The sequence below is a fragment of the Pseudophryne corroboree genome, chromosome 5 (genome assembly GCF_028390025.1).
Source record: "Pseudophryne corroboree isolate aPseCor3 chromosome 5, aPseCor3.hap2, whole genome shotgun sequence".
NCBI classification, from domain to species: domain Eukaryota; kingdom Metazoa; phylum Chordata; class Amphibia; order Anura; family Myobatrachidae; genus Pseudophryne; species Pseudophryne corroboree.
This window is the reverse complement of record NC_086448.1, coordinates 497421082-497443769: the sequence shown is the minus strand read 5'-3', so window position 1 is coordinate 497443769 and position 22688 is coordinate 497421082. Positions and strand designations below refer to the sequence as shown.

Below are 22688 nucleotides of genomic sequence, written 5' to 3'. Positions count from 1 at the left end.
CTAGTGCGGGTCCACACTAAATATTTTCTACTATCCATCCATACCTGTGGTGCATTTCTGTTGTGCGCAGTATATATAGTAGTAGGCCATTGCTATTGATATATTACTGGCATATAATTCCACACATTAAAAAATGGAGAACAAAAATGTGGAGGGTAAAATAGGGAAAGAAAAAGATCCACTTCCACCTCGTGCTGAAGCTGCTGCCACTAGTCATGGCCGAGATGATGAAATGCCATCAACGTCGTCTGCCAATGCCCAATGTCATAGTAGAGAGCATGTAAAATAAAAAAAAATAAAGCTCAGTAAAATGACCCAAAAATCTAAATCAAAATCGTCTGAGGAGAACCGTAAACTTGCCAATGTGCCATTTATGACACGGAGTGGCAAGGAACGGCTGAGGGCCTGGCCTATGTTCATGGCTAGTGGTTCAGCTTCACATGAGGATGGAAGCACTCATCCTCCTAATAGAAAACTTAAAAGAGTTAAGATGGCAAATGCACAGCAAAGAACTGTGCGTTCTTCTAAATCACAAATCCCCAAGGAGAGTCCAATTGTGTCGGTAGCGATGCCTGACCTTCCCAACACTGGACGGGAAGAGGTTGCGCCTTCCACCATTTGCACGCCCCCTGCAAGTGCTGGAAGGAGCACCCGCAGTCCAGTTCCTGATAGTCAAATTGAAGATGTCACTGTTGAAGTACACCAGGATGAGGATATGGGTGTTGCTGTTGCTGGGGAGGAAATTGACAAGGAGGATTCTGATTGTGAGGTGGTTTGTTTAAGTCAGGCACCCGGGGATACACCTGTTGTCCGTGGGACGAATATGGCCATTGACATGCCTGGTCAAAATACAAAAAAAAATCACCTCTTCGGTGTGGAATTATTTCAACAGAAATGCGGACAACTGGTGTCAGGCCGTGTGTTGCCTTTGTCAAGCTGTAATAAGTAGGGGTAAGGACGTTAACCACCTAGGAACATCCTCCCTTATACGTCACCTCGACCGCATTCATCAGAAGTCAGTGACAAGTTCAAAAACTTTGGATAACAGTGGAAGCAGTCCACTGTCCACTAAATCCCTTCCTCTTGTAACCAAGCTCCTGCAAACCACATCACCAACTCCCTCAGTGTCAATTTCCTCCTTTACAGGAAAGCCAATAGTCCTGCAGGCCATGTCACTGTCAAGTCTGACGAGTCCTCTCCTGCCTGGGATTCCTCCGATGCATCCTTGAGTGTAACGCCTACTGCTGCTGGCGCTGCTGTTGTTGCTGCTGGGAGTCGATCATCATCCCAGAGGGGAAGTCGGAAGACCATTTGTACTACTTCCAGTAAGCAATTGACTGTCCAACAGTCCTTTGCGAGGAAGATAAAATATCACAGCAGTCATCCTGCTGCAAAGCGGATAACTCGGGCCTTGGCAGCCTGGTTGGTGAGAAACGTGTTTCCGGTATCCACCGTTAATTCACAGGGAACTAGAGACTTGATTGAGGTACTGTGTCCCCGGTACCAAATACCATCTAGGTTCCATTTCTCTAGGCAGGCGATACCGAAAATGTACACAGACGTCAGAAAATGAGTCACCAGTGTCCTAAAAAATGCAGTTGTACCCAATGTCCACTTAACCACGGACATGTGGACAAGTGGAGCAGGGCAGACTCAAGACTATATGACTGTGACAGCCCACTGGGTAGATGTATTGCCTCCCGCAGCAAGAACAGCAGCGGCGGCACCAGTAGCAGCATCTCGCAAACGCCAATTCGTTCCTAGGCAGGCTACGCTTTGTATCACCGCTTTCCATAAGAGGCACACAGCTGACAACCTCTTACGGAAACTGAGGAACATCATCGCAGAATGGCTTACCCCAATTGGACTCTCCTGGGGATTTGTGACATCGGACAACGCCACCAATATTGTGCGTGCATTACATCTGGGCAAATTCCAGCACGTCCCATCTTTTGCACATACATTGAATTTTGTGGTGCAGAATTATTTAAAAAACGACAGGGGCGTGCAAGAGATGCTGTCGGTGGCCCGAAGAATTGCGGGCCACTTTCGGCATTCAGCCACCGCGTGCCGAAGACTGGAGCACCAGCAAACAGTCCTGAACCTGCCCTGCCATCATCTGACGCAAGAGGTGGTAACGAGGTGGAATTCAACCCTCTATATGCTTCAGAGGATGGAGGAACAGCAAAAGGCCATTCAAGCCTATACATCTGCCTACGATATAGGCAAAAGAGGGGGAATGCACCTGACTCAAGCGCAGTGGAGAATGATTTCAACGTTGTGCAAGGTTCTGCAACCCTTTGAACTTGCCACACGTGAAGTCAGTTCAGAAACTTGGAGAAGATGATGTTCATCAAAATGAATTATAATCAATTCCTCCGTGGAGACATTCACCAGGAATTGCCTCCTGAAAGTACACAGGGACCTGAGATGGTGGATTCCAGTGGGGACAAATTAATAATCTGTAAGGAGGGGGATGTACACAGTGAAAGGGGTGGGGAATTTGAGGAAGAGGAGGAGGTGGACATCTTGCCTCTGTAGAGCCAGTTTGTGCGAGGAGAGATTGATTGCATCTTTTTTTGGGTGGGGCCCAAACCAACCATTCATTTCAGTCACAGTCGTGTGGCAGACCTTGTCTCTGAAATGATGGGTTTGTTAAAGTGTGCATGTCCTGTTTATGCAACATAAGGGTGGGTGGGAGGACCCAAGGACAATTCCATCTTGCACCTCTTTTTTCTTTCATTTTTCTTTGCACCATGTGCTGTTTGGGGACTATTTTTGGAAGTGCCATCCTATCTGACACTGCAGTGCCACTCCTAGATGGGCCAGGTGTTTGTGTCGGCCACTTGGGTCGCTTAGCTTAGTCATCCAGCGACCTTGGTGCAAATTTTAGGACTAAAAATAATATTGTGAGGTGTGAGGTGTTCAGAATAGACTGAAAATGAGTGGAAATTATGGTTATTGAGGTTAATAATACTATGGGATCAAAATGACCCCCAAATTCTATGATTTAAGCTGTTTTTGAGTGTTTTTTGTAAATCCAAAACACACCCGAATTCGACAAAAAACTTTAAGGGAGGTTTTGCCAAAACGCGTCCGAATCCAAAACACGGCCGGGAACCGAATACAAAACCAAAACACAAAACCCGAAAAATTTCCGGTGCACATCACTAGAAAATACACTAAAATCCATTTATGTCACTACAGGGTCACTACTCAGGCCTGCCGTTGCTTCGGCATGGGTGAGTAGCGCTATTGATAAGTGGGCAGATAACTTGTCATCTGAGATGGGTACCCTAGACAGGGATAGCGTGGTTTTGACTTTGGGTCATATCAAGGACGCTGCAGCATATTTAAAAGAATCTGTAAGGGATATTGGCCTTTTGGGATCAAGGGCCAATGCCATGGCAGTCTCAGCAAGGAGAGCATTGTGGATTCATCAATGGAATGCTGACGCTGACTCTAAGAAGGCGATGGAGTCGTTACCGTTTAACGGTAGTGTCTTGTTTGGTGACGACCTCACTGACCTGGTATCTACGGCTACCGCGGGTAAGTCGTCATTTTTACCTTATGTTCCTGCACAACAGAAGACATCGCCTCACTATCAGATGCAGTCCTTTCGGCCCAATCTAAAGCTGTGTCAAAATCAAGTCATTGTCATGGTACCCCCGTCACAACAGGGGGAGGGTTTTTATTCGAGTCTGTTCGTGGTGCCGAAGCCGGATGGCTCGGTCAGACCGTATCTGAACCTAAAATCTCTCAATTTCTTTCTAAAAAACTTCAAATTCAATATGGAATTTCTCCGAGCAGTGATCTCCAGTCTGGAGGAGTGCGATTTTATGGTGTCGGTTGACATAAAGGATGCCTACTTACATGTTCCCATATATCCTCCACATCAGGCACACCTGAGATTTGCTGTTCAGGATTGTCATTACCAATTTCAGACGTTGCCGTTTGGTCTATCCACGGCTCCGAGGATTTTCACCAAGGTTATGGCGGAGATGATGGTTCTCCTGTGCAAACAGGGAGTCACAATTATCCCGTACTTGGACGATCTCCTGATAAACGCGAGATCCAAGGAACAATTGCTGAAAAACGTTGCACTCTCTCTGACGATGCGGCAACAGCATGGTTGGCTCCTAAACTTGCCAAAATCACAGTTGGTTCCGACGACACGGTTGTCGTTACTGGGTATGATTCTGGATACAGAATTACAGAGAGTTTTTCTTCCAGTGGAAAAGGCTCTGAAAATACAGAACATGGTAAAACAGATTATGAAACCGGCAAGAGTGTTGATTCTTCAATGCACTCGGTTGCTGGGGAAGATGGTGGCGGCCTACGAGGCCATTCAGTATGGCAGGTTCCATGCCAGGGTGTTTCAGTGGGACCTGCTGGACAAGTGGTCCGGGTCTCACCTGGACATGCACCGGAAAATATTCCTATCTTCCAGGACCAGGATCTCTCTTCTGTGGTGGCTGCACAGTTCTCACCTTCTAGAGGGACGCAGGTACGGGATTCAGGATTGGATCCTGGTGACCACAGATGCAAGTCTCTGAGGTTGGGGAGCAGTTACTCAGGGGAGAAATTTTCAGGGAAAATGGTCAAGCCAGGAAGCTTGTCTGTACATAAACATTCTGGAATTAAGGGCCATTTACAACGGCATTCTGCAAGCGGATCACCACCTTCGCGGTCTGCCCGTCTTGATTCAGTCAGACAACATAACAGCAGTGGCATACATAAACCGCCAAGGTGGAACAAGGAGCAGAGCGGCAATGGCCGAGGCCACGAGAATTCTTCGCTTGACGGAGAAACATGCAAGCGCTCTGTCAGCGGTTTTCATTCCAGGAGTGGACAACTGGGAAGCATACTTCCTCAGCAGACACGATCTCCATCCAGGAGAGTGGGGTCTTCATCAAGAGGTCCTTGCGGAAGTGACAAGTCGTTGGGGAATTCCTCAAATAGACATGATGGCGTCCCGCCTCAACAAGAAACTTCAGAGATATTGTTCCAGGTCAAGGGACCCTCAAGCGATGGCGGTGGACGCCCTAGTGACACCGTGGGTGTTTCCGTCGGTCTATGTGTTCCCTCCACTTCCACTCATTCCAAAGGTGATAAGGATCATAAGAAGAACAAGGGTTCAGGCGATACTCATTGTTCTGGACTGGCCAAGGAGGGCCTTGTATCCAGATCTTCAGGAGTTACTCATAGAAGATCCCTGGCCTCTTCCTCTAGGAGAGGACCTGTTACAACAGGTTCCGTGTGTGTATCAAGACTTACCGTGGCTGCGTTTGACGGCATGGCGGTTGAGCGCCAAATCCTAGCCCGGAAGGGTATTCCCAGTGAAGTCATTCCCACACTTCTTCAAGCTAGAAAAGAAGTAACAGCAAAGCATTACCGTCGTATTTGGAGAAAGTATGTGTCTTGGTTTGAATCCAAGAAGGCTCCTACGGAGGAATTTCAGCTGGGGCGTTTGCTCCATTTTTTACAAGCTGGTGTGGATGCGGGCCTAAAGTTGGGCTCAATTAAAGTACAAATTTCGGCCTTATCGATTTTCTTTCAGAAAGAATTGGCCTCCCTTCCAGAAGTTCAGACTTTCGTGAAAGGCGTACTACACATCCAACCTCCCTTTGTGCCCCCGGTGGCGCCATGGGTTCTGAATGTGGTGTTGCAGTTCCTGCAATCTCATTGGTTTGAACCTTTGCGTAAGGTTGAGTTAAAGTTCCTTACTTGCAAAGTAGTCATGTTGTTAGCATTGGCTTCCGCAATGCGGGTCTCTGAATTAGCGGCTTTGTCTCACAAATGTCCCTATTTAATCTTCCATGCTGATAGAGCGGAGTTAAGAATTTTTGCCAAAGGTGGTTTCCTCGTTTCATGTAAACCAGCCTATTGTGGTGCCTGTGGCTACTGATGCAAAGTTTTACAAGTTTGATACCCTGGCGGAGGAGGACCTCTTGTTTGGTCAATCAGTGCTGCAGAGTCACCCGCACTCTCCCGCCCGTTCTAGAGCTTTGGTATAAACCCCATGGTTCTTGAAGCATCCCCAGCATCCTCTAGGACGTATGATAAAATATGATTTTAATACCTACCGGTAAATCCTTTTCTCTTAGTCCGTAGAGGATGCTGGGCGCCCGTCCCAGTGCGGACTGTATCTGCAGTTTGGTTGTAGTTACGCTCATGTTGAGTTAAGTTCAGTCAGTCTGTGACTGTTGTTGATCATGCTGTTGCATGCGTTATTGTTGAATGCCATGTTGTACGGCGTGTTGAGGTGTGAGCTGGTATGTATCTCACCTTAGTTTAAATATTATATAAATCCTTTTCCTCGAAATGTCCGTCTCCCTGGGCACAGTTCCTTTAACTGGAGTCTGGAGGAGGGGCATAGAGGGAGGAGCCAGTTCACACCCATTTAAAGTCTTAAAGTGCCCATGTCTCTTGCGGATCCCGTCTATACCCCATGGTTCTTGAAGCATCCCCAGCATCCTCTACGAAGAGAAAAGGATTTACCGATGGGTATTAAAATCCTATTATTCTCATCCTCCGTCCACTACAGCTGGTTCCCCTCTGTCCCCACCTAGTTCGCCTCCCCTATTCAAAACTGTTCTATTCCCCCTTCTTTCTGGGACACCTAAGTTCACCCTCTGAGATTACCTGGTCTTTACAAAACCCGATAACCCTGGATGTAGTTCTTAAAGCTATTGGCCACCTGCAACTAGCCAAAGCACCTGTCCCGGATGGCCTGACTGGTGACTTTAATAAAACTCTTTCTCCCAGAGTAGGGGAAACTTTGGTTTCAGTTATTAATACCATAATTTTCTCAGGCTCTCTCCCTCTCCATTTTAACTCTGCATTTTCAAAAATTCTTCGCAAGCCAGGTAGACTCCTACCACCCTATAAATTATTGCAGATCATTTGAAAGTATAGTTGCCACATATTGGCCCTCATTCCGAGTTGTTCGCTCGCAAGGCGATTTTAGCAGAGTTGCTCACGCTAAGCCGCCGCCTACTGGGAGTGACTCTTAGCATCTTAAAATTGCGAACGACGTATTCGCAATATTGCGATTACACACCTCGTAGCAGTTTCAGAGTAGCTTCAGACTTACTCGGCATCTGCGATCAGTTCAGTGCTTGTCGTTCCTGGTTTTACGTCACAAACACACCCAGCGTTCGGCCAGACACTCCCCCGTTTCCACAGCCACTCCTGCGTTTTTTCCGGAAACGGTAGCGTTTTTTCCCACACGCCCATAAAACGGCCTGTTTCCGCCCAGAAACACCCATTTCCTGTCAATCACACTACGATCGCCTGAGCGAAGAAAAAGCCGTGAGTAAAAATCCTAACTTCATAGCAAATTTACTTGGCGCAGTCGCAGTGCGGACATTGCGCATGCGCACTAAGCGGAAAATCGCTGCGATGCGATGAAATTTACCGAGCGAACAACTCGGAATGAGGGCCATTATCCACTCTGACCAAACTGTCTTTATATGCGGTTGTAACTCAGTTGTCAATGTTAGGCGGGTCATCTTGGCTATCCATTCCACCTCTGCTCATAATAATCTACAGACGTATGATTAATTCACTGGATGCCGATAAGACCTATGGAATCATTTATTTCAATCTGGCAAGGATGTCCCATTTCTCCCCTTCTTTTTGCAGTTGCTTTGAAATCTCTTGCTATTGTTTTGCGGGCTTCTGTTCCCTTTAAGGGTATTCGGATTGGTAATGTTGAGTTGAAAATAGCCCTGTTTGCTGGTGCTATTGTTGTTCCTTACAGTGCTGGAGTCCTCTATACCTGAAATTATGATGATTATCACCTCCTTTGCAGTGCCAAATTTGAACTTTTGCTTCTGCAAGGCTCTCCTTCCCTCTTCTCTGGTATCCCTTTGACCTCTTCTTTTCAAATTGGTCCTTCCAACATCACTTATTTGCATGTATAAATTACTACTGATTTATCTAAACTGTATGCTGCCAATTTCTCCCCCATAATTTCCAAGGTTACCACCATGTTGGATACCTGGAAACGTCTTCCCCTCCTTTGGGACGGGTACTCAAAAGCATAATGTTTCAAAAGATATTTTCCTTAATGCACCTGTTACCTATTTGCTTGTTCAAACAGGATGTAGTATGTCTTAATAGGTTCATGAAGCAATTCCTCTGCCAAGCTAAGAAACCAAAAATAGCTCTCGCAGAATTTATGATGGAACAACGCTTTGGTGGGTTAGGGTTCCGGACTTTGCCTTGTATTTTCTCCCTGTTTTTCTCAGATATACTGTTGATTGGTTGTTAGACAGGGACACCAATACTGATTCTACATTGAATTGACCAGCTGCTTTCCTGCACTGTTTCTGGGAATGTGGGAATATAAAACATTCCTGGAATTAAAGTCTCTCTTACGGATTGCCTTCGCTCTTTACGTTTACGTGATACTCTAGCCTGCTTGTGTACTATTTGTTCTAATTGGAATCTAAGCCTGCATAAAAAAAACTAGCCATCCCCTTTCTCACCATTCTTGTCACTGTATCCAAAAATGTCACATTGGACCTTAGGGTCCTCTCCCTCACTACTTGAGGTGAAGCACAAAATGCTTATATTTTTATATTTTGATACAAAATTTACTCCAAATATTTAAAAGGATGTTGTTTGTTGGATTTTACAGACTTTGGGGATTGTATATTGATAAACTGGACTGACATGGTCAGGAGTAGATCATTAAATATTTGAATCCACGGAATGGTTCTTACATCATCGGCAGCTAGCAGAAATTTAATTTACTGTTAAGGTTACTGCACTAATCATCTGTGGTGTTCTTACAAATTTACTGGTATCACATTGAGTGTCTGTAACTAAATGAAGTAATATCCTGTTCTTGCCAGACTTTTTCACCCCCTCCACCGGTAAGTGGTCACACATGTCCCAGGTGCCTCCACCCTGAGCGCTGCTGGACCACCATTTTTTCGTGGCTGCGAAAATCCAGGATCCTTTGGGATTTTTTTCCGCGTGTGAAAAATGGTCTATAATTGAATTGCCCAAAAATAAATATGTTGGCCAAAAAATTGCAGTAAAGACCAAAACGTTTTCGGGCACAATTGAATTCCCCCTAAAACTAGACTATCACGACTGCACAGTTCACCATAGCCAACGTTACCTCTAATTATTGATTTATGTGAGCAGGTAATTTTTTTTGTGATTAACTGTGTGTGATTTTTATGTAAATTTCTGCAGTGGGGTACACTGGTATTCCACAAGGAATAACATTGGGGGTGTAGAGTTGGATCTTTATCCGAGGCACCAACAGGCTAAAACTTTGACTGTTCCCAGGATGCAGTGCACTGCCTCCAGGCACTGGAGCTCAGTTTCTAAGTTGGTGCCTGCAGTGCAGGCAGCTAACAGGTGGGGCTGCGCTAGGCAGCCATAATAAGAGCTTTTTAAGAAGAAAGAAGACTTCAAGGGCCGCGCCCTGGTTGCTGGGTACTTGCAGTGGAGGCGCTCTGGTCATCAGGCACACATCACCGCTGCTGCTCTCCTGGATCGCATGGCCGCACTTCAGGGAGGAGGTAAGAGGGTCCCCCAGGTGGGACCCGCCGAAATCACGATCCAGTCGTGGTCCCAAGAGACGGACTGCACCGCTGACGTGGACACTGTGGCCATGCAGGGACCCCACTATATCCACCATGGTAGGGAGCACAGGTCAGATTTACTAAAATCCATTTATTATAGGCTCCATAGTACCCGGTGGTGAAGTCCAGCAGAGGGGATAAGGCGCTGACCTGTAGCCCCTCCCCTAGCTCCAGGCGCCATCCACAGCATATGTTCTCACCCTGGAGCTACATCTCTTTCTCCCTCACTCCCTGTCAGCGTTTGGGCACCATTTCACAGAGCTGCGCTGATCCTGGCACTGCTGGGCACTTTCTCCTCTGTAAAGCAGCCTGTCTCAACAGCGCTGTGCATTTACAGGACACTTAAGTATTCTACATGTCGTTTAGACAGCGTTAGTTAAGAACAAGTGTACTGCTATATGAACATTAAGTATTCTGTGATATACATCCAGTGTTTGCATTGTTATATCGGTATACATACATTTCTATATGTAGTATTACTAGTCCAGTGCAGTTTTATTTTTTATATGTAATAATTTCTGCATTGTACCTGTGACTGTGTGTGCCTATAGCTGCTATGTGGATTCTATTCTGTCTATCACACATATTGCTATCACTATATTCTGTGCCCTGGGGGTCTAAGTGCGTCAGGGTCTCATATACCATATAGTGTTCCACAGGATATACTGCTTTGTATATTTCACTGTGTGTTTCAGTCATCTCATACCACTTAAATCCTCTTTTTGTGCTCTGCAATTGCGGTCGCATATCTTAGTTTTTTTTGTCAGGTATTGTGTTTGTCTGGCTATATTGTACTGATACGCCCTAAGGCTACATTCCCAATAATGTCTGCTACACAGGGCGGGAAATCCGCAGACGCTCCTGCATCTTGCAGTGCTGGCGCCACGGATTTACCTGAGGAAAGAATTTCTGCTGAGGGTTCAGGTACTGGGTGTTCTGCAGCCCCTAGTCAGCCCGCAGCACCTGTGGCAGATCCACCTTGGTCTGCATTTTCAAATATGCTGACTACGATTGTAACATGATTTACTCCCCCTGTGGGACCTCCTGTGCCATTACAGCCACATATTGTCCCTGTAGTTAATCCGCCATGGGCAGATACTCTGTCAACCCAGTTACAGCAATTAAATCAGTCCTTGGTTAAACAAAAACCTAACCCTCGCCCTAATGGGACCAAAGGGTCATCTAAGCGGGCCATTTCTTCCTCACAATCCACTAATATTTCGGATGATTCTTCCGATTCGGATGGGGAATATACTGATCCATCAGATGCTGATACCGCTGCTTCTGATGAAGATTCTACAACACAGGTCGATGTTCCTGACCTAGTGGAAGCTATCAAGCTAATTCTTTAGATTGATGATGAGATGGATCCTCCTGATACGTCTAAGAAACCTGATAAGTTCAAACGTCAGAAGGTTACTAAATTAGTCTTACCACATTCTGACCATTTAATTGACATACATCAAGAATCCTGGTCTTCTCCAGGAAATAAATTTTCCCTGTCTAAAAAGATGCTAGCTTGTTATTCTATCTCTGCGGAGTTGAGTAACAAGTGGGAAACCCCGACACCAGTGGAGTCACATGTAGCCCGTCTTGTGTCATCTACTCTGCCTGTCACCACCGTCACCTCTTTGAAGGAACCGACGGATAAGCGTGTGGAGGGTTGCTTGTAATCTATTTACACTCTTACAGGTGCTGTACATAGGGGGTAATTCCAAATTGATCGCAGAAGGAATTGTGTTAGCAGTTGGGCAAAACCATGTGCACTGCAGGGGAGGCAGATATAACGTGCAGAGAGAGTTAGATTTGGGTGGGGTGTGTTCAATCTGCAATCTAATTTGCAGTGTAAAAATAAAGCAGCCAGTATTTACCCTGCACAGAAACAAAATAACCCACCCAAATCTAACTCTCTCTGCAAATGTTATATCTGCCCCCCTGCAGTGCACATGGTTTTGCCCAACTGCTAAAAAAATTCCTGCTGCGATCAACTTGGAATTACCGCCATAGACCCACTATGGCAGCCTCTTGGGCTGCAAAAGGCATTGAAGCATGGGTACAAGCAATTGAGGAAGAGCTACCTCTGAATTTTTCTGACACTGCCAGACAATATCTGTCCTATATTACGACAGCCTCCCACTATATTCAGGAGGCGACTTCTGATGCAGGCGTTATGGCGGCCAAGGCATCTTCTACGTCTATCCTGGCTCGCCAGATTCTGTGGGTACGGTCCTGGTCGGTGGACCTGGACTCCAAGAAGACCTTGGAGGTACTCCCTTTCAAGGGAGATATACTATTTGGAAATGATCTGAACAAGATTGTGACCGACTTGGCGTCGGCCAAGACTGCGTTTCTCCCAAGTACTAATCCTTCGGTTCCGAAGGATTAGGTGGGAGGCCGACTTCTGCAGTTCGCCCAGGTATGGTTAAAGACCACTTTGGACGCCTGGGTCCAGGAAGTGGACTCTCACGGGTACGCGATTTCTTTCAAGAGATGTCCCCCTCGCCATTTTTGCTCAACGGTTATCCCTTCGGATCCGTTAAAAGCACAAACTCTACATTTGGTTGTCCAATCCCTCCTGGATACAGGAGTGATAGTGCCAGTGCCTCTGTCTCAGAGAGGCAGGGGATACTATTCGATGCTGTTTCTAGTTCCGAAGCCGAATGGATCCTCCCGGCCTATACTCAACCTCAAATCTTTTAACAAATTTGTGAGGGTGTACAAATTCCGTATGGAAACTCTGCGCTCAATTGTACTGTTTTTGGAACCCAAGGACTATATGGTATCCCTGGATATACAGGATGCTTACCTACACATACCTATTGCCATGTCGCATCAGCAATATCTGCGGTTTGCTATTGGCAACCTTCATTATCCGTTATAAGCCTTGCCTTTCGGACTGCCCACGGCTCCTCGGATCTTCACCAAGGTCATGACAGCCCTTCTTCGCCGTCAGGGTATCATGATCCTGCCGTATCTGGACAACTTGTTGATCCTGGCGAACTCCCCAGAGGCTCTCCTCCGTCATCTAGAACTGACGGTCCAATTCCTACAAGCCCACGGGTGGCTCATCAACTGGAAGAAATCCTCACTGGTCCCTGCTCAGAGCATAGTGCACCTGGGGGCATTACTGGACACACAACCAATGTTTGTTCTTGTCTCCAGAGAAGGTCCTGAAACTTCAGGACAAAATCAGATGCTTCCTCTCTCACCAAAGAGTGTCGATACACTCGGCGATGCAAGTACTAGGCCTCATAATGTCGGCTTTCGACATGGAAGAGTACACTCTATTTCATTCCAGCCCTCTGCAGAGGTTAATCCTTTCCAAGTGGGACGGCCTGCCTCACCGGATCAGGTCTCAAATGATCTCCTTGACTCCGGAGGTTCGTCTGTCACTGAGTTGGTGGCTACAGGACCAACAAATGAGCAGGGGTCATACCTTCTGGATCTCCAACTGGGTCCTCCTAACAACGGATGCCAGTCTGCGGGGTTGGGGCGCTGTGTTGGAGAAACACTCTCTCCAGGTTCGGTGGACCAGGGAGGAATAAACATTCTGGAATTGCGGGCAGTGTTCAATGCATTGACACTGGCCCTGCCTTTCGTACAGAACAGGCCTTTTCAAGTACAATCAGACAATGCCACCATGGTGGCGTACATAAATCATAAGGGCGGCACTCGAAGCCGCATGGCAATAATGGAAGTGTCAAAAATTCTTTTATGTGCGGAACGTCCTCTGCCAGCAATATTGGCAGTGTTCATTCCGGGGTTCCTCAACTGGGAAGCGGACTTCCTCAGTCATCAGGACGTACATGACAGGGAGTGGAGTCTTCATCCAGAGGTCTTCCAACTCCTTGTGGACAAGTGGGGTCTACCAGATGTAGACCTGATATCGTCTCGACACAATCACAAGGCTCCGGTCTTCGGAGCAAGGACAAGGGATTCTGAAGCAGCGTTCATGGACGCACTGGCAATTCCATTGAACTTTCTGCAGCCATACTACTACTACGGAAGTTCAAGCAAGAAGGAGGAATACTGCTTTTATTCACTCCAATGTGGCCCAGACGGCATTGGTTCTCAGACCTGCAGTGTCTCTCGATCGAGCGTCCTCTTCTGCTTCCTCAACGCCCAGACCTCCTCGTTCAGGGCCCTTGTGTTTACCAGGACCTGGCAAGACTGGCTTTGACGGCGTGGCTCTTGAAGCTTCACTCCTGAGGGTCAAAGGATTTTCTGAAGCGGTTATTCAAACTATGTTGAATGCCCGCAAACCGGCTTCTGCACGGATTTATTATAGGGTCTGGAATTCTTACTTTACCTGGTGTGCCGCTAAGAATTACGATGCATCCAAGTTTAGTACTTCCAGACTACTGGCTTTTTTACAACAAGGCCTGGATTTAGTACTTCGCCTGGCTTACCTCAAGGTTCACATTTCTGCCTTGTCGGTGTGGTTTCATCAAAAAATTGTATCTATTCCTGATGTTCATACATTCACTCAGGGCGTACTACGGATTCAGCCTCCCTATGTCCCTCCTGTGGCTCCATGGGATCTGTCTGTTGTCCTTAATGCCCTTCAAGAGTCTCTGTTTGAACCTCTTGAGTCTGTGGACCTTAAATGCCTTACGCTTAAGGTCATTTTTCTGTTGGCTTTTGCATCTGCTAGGAGGGTGTCTGACTTAGGCGCTTTGTCCTGTCGTCCACCCTTTCTGATTTTTCACCGTGACCAGGCAGTTCTTAGAACTCGCCCTGGTTATCTACCTAAGGTGGTGTCATCTTTCCACCTTAACCAAAAGATAGTGGTTCCGGCCTTTATCTCTCCTGGTTTGTCCTCCAAAGAGCATTCATTGGATGTGGTACAGGCTCCTCTTATATATGTAGAAAGGACTGCCTCTATCAGGAGAACAGGTTCTCTTTTTGTACTTTTTGGTTTTCACAAACGTGGCTGGCCTGCGAATAAGCATACCTTGGCCAGATGGATTAGAATGGTGATTGCACAAGCTTATGCACAGGCTGGACTCCCAGCTCCTGATGCTATCAAGTCCCATTCTACTCAGTCTGTTGGACCTTCATAGGTGGCCCGCCGTGGCGCATCCGCTGAACAATTGTGCAAGGCGGCTATGTGGTCCTCAGTGAACACGTTCATCAGGTTCTATGCCTTTGATACTTCCGCCTCCTGGGATGCTTCCTTTGGACGCCGGGTTCTTGTGCCCGCTACGGTGCGTCCCCTCCCATGAGGAACTGCTTTAGTACATCCCGGATGTTATTCCCTGTGGAATCCCAGTGTACCCCACTGCAGAAAAGGAGATTTAAGGTAAGACTTACCATTGTTAAATCTCTTTCTGCGAGGTACACTGGTTTCCACAGGGCGCCCACCCTGACGCACTTAGCTTCTTTGGGTTTGTATGGCATTAGCCGCTAGTCCCTTCTCCTGTCGTGAGAATGTGGGTTTATGTGACTAACATCTACCGTCTCTCTTACCTGCTACTGCATTGGACTGGTTAACAAAACTGAGCTCCAGTGCCTGGAGGCTGGGCTATAGAGGAGGAGATGCAGTGCATCCTGGGAACAGTCGAAGCTTTAGCCTGTTGGTGCCTCAGATCAAGATCCAACTCTATACCCCTGATGTTATTCCCTGTGGAAACCAGTGTACCTCGCAGAAAGAGATTTAACAATGGTAAGTCTTACCATAAATCTCCTTTTTTTGACTTACAAATGTGTGGGTTTGACAATATTTTAGATCTGTCCAACTACAATAGGGTTATTAATACTGTATAGGAAAAAGTATAAATAGAAAAGGAAATACAGTATACTATGAACAAAATATGTTCATGGTTTTTCAAAACAAATGAATGAAAATTTTATTACATAAAGGATTGTAATCAATTACTACACAGCAACATATTATTAGTATCAAATGCTGAGGCTAGTCTAGTCAGTGCCAGATTAAGGTCCTCATGAGCTTGGAGCTAAAATTTCTTAAGGGGCCTATTGCGTGCCACTGTATGGGGTGTGACCAGCACTGCGGGTGTGTGGCTACTGATATGGGGATGTGACCAGTGCTGTATATATATTTACATGTGTGTAGGTGTGTTTTTGAAAAATAAAAAATCTCAGCACTTAAATGCTTAATTAAGGGCCTGATTCAGACCTGATCGCTGTTGTGAGAAATCAAACGACTGCGCATGCATATGCAGCGCAATGCGCAGGCGCGACGCCAAACAGTGACAGAATGGTGTGAACATTTTGATTGCTAGGCATACGCAAGGTGATTGGCAGGAAGTGGACGTTTGTGGGTGGTAACTGGCCATTTTCTAGGAGTGTCAGGAAAAACGTAGGCTTGCCCAAGCTTTTCTTAGAGGGTGTGTGACGTCAGCTCTGGCCCCGATTAGCCTGTTTGTAACGGACTGTAGCAGTAAGTCCTGGGCTATTCACAGACTGCACAGACTTAAAAAATCATTTGATGGCGAGTGAGTTGCGAACAGGTTTGCAGATGTCCACTGTCTGGTGAGGTTTTCGCACGGCGTTCGCATTTGCACACTTGCACGGGGCGGGTTTTCACTCTCTATCGTCAGCGACTATTTGATCGCAGAACTCTGCAAATTTGCAGATGAGCGATCAGGTCTGAATTACAGCAGTATCTCCAACAAATCAGCTACTGAAACAAAAAATCTAAATCCGATAAAACAAATGTGAACACACTGCCTCCACCAAAAATTTGGGCCATCTTCCTCAGTAGTCCATGATCAAAATCTAGAAACAACAAAAGTATATCCATAGTACAAAAAACAGAACAGGAGAGGACACAAAGAAGCTGATCCGGCAGTAGTCACAGCTGTGTCTTTTGGCAGTAGTGCATCTGCGACTTTAAGACTTTAACCAAATGCTGCATCAGTGCCCTTCCTGTGTGTACAAATGTGCATCCAGATGTGTGAGGACTGAGATGCGGCCTTTCAGCATCTATAGACACCACCATCAGTCACACCTATGAAGCTTGCACTAGCCTTATGGCAGATTTCCCAGTATTGCCTCCAATGTGAATGATGAAGCTCTGTGTATGCAATCACTTTACTGACATGCCTGCAACACTCCCATAACACGCCGATGAAACAGACTAACTCTGTGTGCATAGCCACCTCCCAATCACTATCCACGAACACCATCAGTTCATTTACCGGCTGTCTGTATCCTGGTGGTCAGGAGACAGACGTCGTATTCCTAACAGCCGACAAAATGCCGCCAGTTGGAATCCCAACCAAAGTTTCAAGTTCCCACTCAGGTGGTGATTATATATATATATATATATATATATATATATATTGCACTCACCATACAGCTGTGCTGCTGTAACACAATGCTGACACATGGGAATTCGCAGTGTAACAGGTCCGTGTGTTGGGATAGTAGTGGTAGTGTGCAGCTGTACATGCACCAGCAGGTGAGTCAGGTGCATGTACAGCTGCATACTACCACTGCTATCCCGACACACGGACCTGTTACACTCAGCGCTGATCGCAACTCCTGCACGCCTCTGTGCAGTCACTGCGACTTCCCATGTGTCAGCATTGTGTTACAGCAGCACAGCTGTATGGTGAGTGCCCTGTGCACAGCCAGCATGGCTAAGTTTAGTCAGGGTTGCAGTGTAAGTGAGTGCTCATGCAGAAAAGGGCAGGATGGATAGATTGCTGGTGACATTAATTTTGCCAAATCGGGAATAATCTGAATGAGCAAGATTCTGAGACTGTGTTGGGACTATGAAACAGAGGAGTGATATGCCTTGATATAAGCCACAATCTGGTACGCAATTCTGTTATCTGCGTGTTATGTGTTATTGACGCATTCTGGAAAAACATACTACACCATAGGTGCTTGTTCTTCTCCATTTGCATATATATACTGTATACACACACATATACGTACATTACATATATATATATATATATATAGCAAAAGAGGATGGGGAAGAACAAGCGCCTATGGTGCAGTAAGTTCTTTAAAGTGTTATAGTGACACTTGAGAGAATATAAATGCGTACCAGATGAAATCTTTAAACCACGTATAATAGTAAGATTCCAGTCAGGATGTTTCTCACAAACAACACCATCTATAAATCAGAGAAGATGGAATCGCCGCATAGCGTAATAATTGATTTATAGATGGTGTTGTTGGTGAGAAACATCCTGACTGGAATCTTACTATTATTATTTATATTCTCTCAAGTGTCACTATAACACTTTAAAGAACTTACTGCACCATAGGCGCTTGTTCTTCCCCATCCTCTTTTGCTACAGAATTTATGCCATATACCTTTGGTACACTGAGGAACCGAGCTGCCGCCCTGAAGAGTGGAAGGTGCTGACAAAGACTTATTGAAGCTTACAAAACTGTGATATCAGCCAGTTGTGGCTATTACATTAGCAAAATTTATTATATTGTTCTGATAAATATATCTTTGTATTGTCGATTCCTAAAGAAGCGCACGAGTCTATACAATTTTTTTCTATATATATATACATATACATATACGCTGCTCAAAAAAATAAAGGGAACACTAAAATAACACATCCTAGATCTGAATGAATGAAATATTCTTATTAAATACTTTGTTCTTTACATAGTTGGAGATCTGGATTTGGAGTCACCCTCAAAATTAAAGTGCAAAAACACACTACATGCCGATCCAACTTTGATCTAATGTCCTTAAAACAAGTCAAAATGAGGCTCAGTAGTGTGTGTGGCCTCCACGTGCCTGTATGACCTCCCTACAACCCACACAAGTGGCTCAGGTAGTGAAGCTCATCCAGGATGGCACATCAATGCGAGCTGTGGCAAGAAGGTTTGCTGTGTCTGTCAGCGTAGTGTCCAGAGCATGGAGGCGCTACCAGGAGACAGGCCAGTACATCAGGAGACGTAGAGGAGGCCGTAGGAGGGCAACAACCCAGCAGCAGGACCGCTACCTCCGCCTTTGTGCAAGGAGGAACAGGAGGAGCACTGCCAGAGCACTGCAAAATGACCTCCAGCAAGCCACAAATGTGCATGTGTCTACTCAAACGATCAGAAACAGACTCCAGGAGGGTGGTATGAGGGCCCGACGCCCACTGGTGGGGGTTGTGCTTACAGCCCAACACCATGCAGGACGTTTGGCATTTGCCAGAGAACACCAAGATTGGCAAATTCGCCACTGGCGCCCTGTGCTCTTCACAGATAAAAGCAGGTTCTCACTGAGCACATGTGACAGACATGACAGAGTCTGGAGACGCCAAGGAGAACGTTCTGCTGCCTGCAACATCCTCCAGCATGACCGGTTTGGCAGTGGGTCAGTAATGGTGTGGGGTGGTATTTGTTTGGGGGGCCGGTGCAGGGGGGGCGACTGATGGGGCAGGGCGAGTTTATCGCCTGACGATCGCCCACGGGTATCGCACGCCGGGATCGCCAGCCCTTGCGCTGATTCCCAACTGCTCTGCAGCGCCTGGGAATCAGCATACGCCATTTTACTGCTAAGCCCCCCCCCCCTCGCCCGATAAGAGCCCGGATGGCAGGCTAATCTCCATAATGGAGTTTACTGATTCCCGGGCACCGTGCACGCTGCACGGCTGTCTCTGGGGAATCAGTCAGTAGTATGCCCGGAAATCTTCCGGGTTGCCAGCGTTGTCAGTGCTGGCTAGCCCTGAAGATTTCCGAGCAAACCACTGAAGAGGTTAAAGGGGTCAAGGAGATTTTTTTGTTTGCCTTTCTGAGGTTAGCCTAGCATTTGTTGTGCTGTGGATATTTTTATTGTGATATTTACACTAGGTTAATTTGATTGGTTAGTAAATGAAAAGTTCTTTAACCATATAAATAAGCTATTTTATGTTGGAACGCTATCTAGTCCAGTTCAGAACTGAAATGTAACATGCCACTTGCCAGTATTAGTAAAGAGAAGGTGAGCAGTTGATTTGAAGGAAGTGCGAGGATGAATATGGTGATGGCTGGGACAAGTATTCTAAGAGATAAATGATAGAGGAAGCTAATTTTACTGCTGCCTGCCTGCATTGTGTGCCTGCAGCACACAGTAATCCTGTGATACTGCTGTCAGATTACATCCTCATGGCTTGGACATTTCTTTGAATAGAATGTCTTTAGCACAGAAATAAATATTTATTTATTTTTTAACCCTGAACAGTCTCAGCTTTATATTGCAATATAGTAGCTGTTTGTGATTTAAATACAATTAAAAATGTTGTTGATTTTTTAACAAACAGGGTGGGATAGATGGGGGGGGGGGGGTACAGAAATAATGAAGGGGAGGACAGGAAGGGGATTGGGAAGTACACTGAATAATAATAGATATGGTCACACAGTAGATTACAAAATCCATGGTAAGGTTCAGATACATATCATTATATTCCTATAATACCATAGATTGTTAAATTACCGGCTTGTGGTGGAGGGAAGCAAAACAAACCAATCACAACAAGGTATCAGAGATAGTGCTAACAGGCACAATTTAGAACCCATACGAGTTTGAAACATCAGAGGGACATCTAACAGTTGTCTCCTGGGATTTTGAGTACCTGTAGTTGCTCCAGGGAAACCAACATAGCCATGGGCAGGATGCATAGGAATCATGGACAGCACCTGCAGTTTCAAATTCATAATGAGAGTGGACCATATTTTCAATGGCTTCAATAGTGGGGACTATCAGAAGCAGGCTATAAGAATTTTGGTTGATATAAATATGTGACCCAGTATATATCGGTCATTTGGTGAAAGGTCACCAAAATAAATGTAGAGAAAAGCTAATTTTGGATGTGGATTCACAGAGACACCCAGGACCCTCGTAATAAGTGCGGAAATTGAAGTCCAGGTATTAGTAATAGTGGGACAGGACCAGAAAATGTGAAGCAACGTTCCCACATGCCACAATTCCGCCAGCATAAATTAGACTTAGTAGAGTTCATGACGTGCAAGCGAGTCGGTGTTAAATATAGACGGTGAAGGAGCTTGTAGAATAGCTCAGTATGGGATACACATCTGGAGAGGCGAAATCCGGATTGTAAAATAGCTCTCCATTCCTCTTATGATAGCGTGCATTCCAAATCAACTTCCCATTTGGTTTGGGACATGAGTTTCAAATGCGATTGGGGTTCAATTACAAGGTTGCACCATTTCATTATACTTCCCCTGCTGTCTTTCTTAGAAAATAATTCAAATATGTGTTTAGGAATTGGCGATATTCCACGGCTGTTTGAATCCCTGCAGTCAGTGTCTTAATTGAAGGAATTTATAAAAATCCTTATGAGAAAGGGAGAATTGAGATTGGATGAGGTCAAATGGTAAGAAGGAACCAGCCACCATTACTTCCCTAAGAGAGGTAACCCCAGCCAGGTATCAAACCTTATCTGGGATAAGGGTTGTCAAGCCCTTCACGGAGATGTCAACAGAGGGGAGGGAAATATCACTTCGTTTGGACACTAGTTCCAACCAAGCTTTCCGTGTATGCAGAACTGCACAAGAATTATTGACATGCCGCTTTCCCTTCACTTGGTGGTAGCCACAACACATCGATTATGGGGAGAGGTGATATCAAACCTTGTTCTAGTCAAACCCAAGTTCTAGGATCATCTTGAGTAAACCATGCTCCTGCCTGTGCAAGGATACATGCTAGTTGGTAAGTCGGGGTAGGCAAGGCCTTAGGCATAGACATCGTTTTACGCACTAGCCTCGGTTTCTTGTCCCGCCAAACATATTTAATACAAATAGAATTACATTTGGTCATAAGGTAGTTAGGGAGCATTAGCTGAATAGTTCTAAACAGATAAAGTAACTTGGAGAGAAACAAAATTTTCAATGCTGCAATACGCCCCATCCAAGATACATGGTGCAACATCCAGTCTGAGGTTATTTGTGATATGTTACATAGTAGGGGAACATAATTAGCCGCTATCAGGTTAGTTACTTTTGGCATTAACTGGACTCCTAAGTATTTGAGGCTCCTATACTGCGAGGCATAAGTGTAATAGGATTTCAATAAATGCAGTAAATCAGGGGAAAAATTTACTGGAAGCGCCTCCATCTTAGAGTTATTTAATTTACAAAAGGAGACTCTGGAGTAATCTTCCAGAACATCATGCAGAGCCATTAACGATTTGGTCGGCTCAACCAGTGTGAGGAGAACATAGTCTGCAAATAGACAAACCTTGTGTTGTCTACCAAAGAGAGCCGGGCCCTTAATAGATTCCGTGGATCTGATTTTTCCGCCAAAGGTTCTATGCCGAGGGCAAAAACTAGGGGGTATATGGCCAACCTTGGTGTGTTAAATTAGTGATCCAAAAGGTCGAACAGAGCATCCCATTTACAAACACTCGAGCTGACGGATTAGAATAGAGAGCAGAAATGGAAGAGAGAGCTCCTCCGGTGATTCCAAATTTCAAGAGGACTGCGTATAGTTGGCCCAGTGTAGTCTATCGAATGCCTTCTCCACATCTAGAGAGAGCAATAAAAGAGGGGCGTCTGAAGTGGAGAAGGCATCCAAGAAATTGATAACTCTTCTTGTGTTATCGGGGGATTGTCTTCCCGGCACAAAATTTACCTGGTCCTGATGGATAAGAGTTGGTAGCAACGGGTTAATCCTATTCACGATAAGTTTTGCATAAATTTTAACATCCATATTAAGTAATGCTATTGGGTGGTAGTTAGGCATGAGGGAAGAATTATTCCCCGGCTTTGGAAAGGTGACTATTCGAGCTTCCAGCATCTCTGCTGGAAAAGATCTGCAAGACGAGGCAGTATTAAAAACCTCTGCCAGAACTGGGATCAGGGAATCTTTGTAATATTTATAGAATTTATTTGTAAACCCATCAGGACCAGGTGCTTTATCCAGAGGTAAGTCGTCTATGACACCCTTAATTTCCAGGGACGTTCGAGAAACCGAAGGGTTTTCGGGTCAGTCGAGGGGATATTAATGTCTTTCAGAAATGCATCTATAGCATCAGGCGTGGGTTGTGGGATGGAGGAATCCTCCTTCAGATTGTACAGAATAGAGTAAAACCCTCTGGTGGAGTGAAGAGACCAAAAGCTGGATTGGAGTGTATTAAGTAGGGAGTGGGTGTA

General features: G+C 45.7%; 1 protein-coding gene across 5 annotated transcripts in view; it reads left to right on the top strand.

Moving 5' to 3' along the window:
• Positions 1 to 22688, top strand: part of PIGN (phosphatidylinositol glycan anchor biosynthesis class N) — a 666839-nt gene that overhangs the window by 236231 nt on the left and 407920 nt on the right. The gene's annotated exons all lie outside the window — the stretch shown is intronic.